The sequence below is a fragment of the Zerene cesonia genome, chromosome 28 (genome assembly GCF_012273895.1).
Source record: "Zerene cesonia ecotype Mississippi chromosome 28, Zerene_cesonia_1.1, whole genome shotgun sequence".
Classification (NCBI taxonomy): Eukaryota; Metazoa; Arthropoda; class Insecta; order Lepidoptera; family Pieridae; genus Zerene; species Zerene cesonia.
The window spans coordinates 1951184-1953768 of record NC_052129.1 but is presented as its reverse complement, the minus strand read 5'-3'; positions in this window follow the sequence as shown (position 1 = coordinate 1953768).

Sequence of the window (2585 nt, the reverse complement as noted above, 5' to 3'; positions counted from 1 at the left end):
TGGAGCACAATGCGCGTTCGCTTCAAATGGTGATTTGTCTCTTTAGAATATGGACATATGTGTGCTGTGCTGTTGGTGTGGTATCCCATGTTACAGGGTATGTGAGAAGCTTTGCCTTAATGCCACTAGAACTAAACACTACTACGACGATTGCGATAAACCTAGCCTAGCTAGTTTATCTTCTGGAAAATTATAACAGTAAGAACACTTCATGAAAACACACGAATTACAAGTATTTTAATATGACTTAGTGAATAATCTTATAATAGGAAATTTCCTATTATAAGATTTGGCTGTCTTTTGGGATTTACGTCTATTTTTTGTTGTGAATCATACTAATAATCATAATATTATTATAAATACGAAAGTATCACACTTTCGTATTTATAATATTCGTTTGCCTGTCTTTTCTTCACGCTTAAACCACTAAACTGATCAGATAGATCTGTGAGATCTGAAAAACGACAACTATGCTAGGAAAACCTCGTACTTTATATGTTTTCCTTTAACTACACGAGCGTAGTTTCGGATGGAAAGCTAAGAGATTTCATAAGATATCAGCATATTTTATTACATTTTTAAGCTACATATAAAGGCTTGTACCTTGTAAATTACACACACTTCTAAATTAAACTGTATACAGAATCGTTATCTAAATGAGATTTGACCTGATTAAAATGACAAATCGACCATCCTAGAAATTGAGGAGATTTATGTTCAGTTGTGGAGTGGACGACTGACATGACAACGTGATTTATTATCGAATATAATATTATACTGATGGACAAATAAATTATCTGATGAATCAGCGTAAGTCTCTTCATTCCAATGTAGGATCTATGAAAGAAGGGGGTGAACGAACGCTGCAAAGGATAAATTTGTTTTTAAAAAATATTTACAACGCGACGTTTAAATTTAGTTTCTTAACTTGAAGCTTAACAACAACCACACGTAAGATTATTATTTCTTCCCACATGGTGAGATAAAACCCCTCGTACACATCATTTATATTACCCAACACTCTCGTGAGATTCAACAGCGTCACATCTGATGACACACACATTCCTACTTCCATCTCGAACATTCGCTGTTGCCAAGCGCACTTATGATAATGCAGTTACGTTAATTTAGTGAGAATAACTAACGTATTGAATTAAACCGCGATGAAAGTGCGATACTATTGAAGAAAGTGGTGAAAATTATGAAATACTTCCCCAGACGCTTCTCACGATCGGATGCAAGGTGCTGCTACATTGTTATGTTTGTTCTATTTCATCACTCGGTCTTATAGTTCGGCACATTCGTTAGATTGCTAAAGTTTGGAATGATGTTTTGGACTTAAAGCTTGTGTAGGCTGAGAGCATCACACAGTAAAAACATCGACAGAAGCAGAGCTAAGTAACGTTCAATCGAGACTTATTATATTGTTACTTATCAACTGAAGTCGGTACTTTTTAGAATTAAATAGTGAAAGAGTCGAATAATCCATTGTTTCCTCTTGATTAGATAGATGAATCGTAAGGATTTGCTCCTGATGAATAATAATTTCATAATATAAGCATATTTCCTACAAGCTCGGCACAATAGTTCATATCATAATACCAAGTATATCAAAATCAACCGTAATATCAAAACCCATAATGAATAATCATGATTCTTTAATACAGCATTACTATTTTATATGACTTAAAAAGACTAAAAATTCTATACCGCCTAGTAATTTAATTCCTTATATAGGTAAATCTCCTAGCTTATTTACAAAATTGATTCTCCTTCTCCTATATCTGTTTTAAACAGTTGAAATCTTTTATTAAACACCTTCCATATTCAAAATTAATTTCCGAACGATTAAATGCTTAAAAAACAATCAACAAAATGTGGTGCACACTTTATAAACGAACAAATACTTGAATAACATTACGATACACAATATAACGCATGGATCCGTAACTGTGACAGTGGGTAGCATTTCTACATTATGAATACTAATACGACATTATTTTTCTTTTATTTGTATCGTGTAAGAAAGTTGGTTATTGCAAGTGTTACAAAATTGTTTGCATATTTTGTCTGTTCGATATGTTACCTGTGGAATGTGTTTAAAAGCTTTAAATAACAGAAAAATATAGGTAATTCCATATATCATTTATTTGTGTCCTATTAATCAAATAATTCTTTACAAAAATATACAACTTATTCGTGGAAGATGTTAAATAATCTATTATTGTACTATGGTCCTTTTTTTCTTAATTTATATAATTATCCAAAAATAGGATTTACTGAATTGCTTATTTTTGTTAATCTATTATTTGAGAAATCTATTATTTATTTAACACCTTTATTATTGACTAGCAGTCCGCCCCGGCTACGCCCGTGATAAATATATAGCCTATAGCCTTCCTCAATAAATGGGCTATCTAACACTGAAAGAATTTTTCAAATCAGACCTAATAGGTCCTGATGCGTTCAAACAAACAAACTCTTCAGCTTGATAATACTTGTTTAAGTATACTTAGTCTGGCCATAAATACTGTTACACTTAATTATAAAAAAATATTACATTTGAATTTCGAATCTGTAATTTT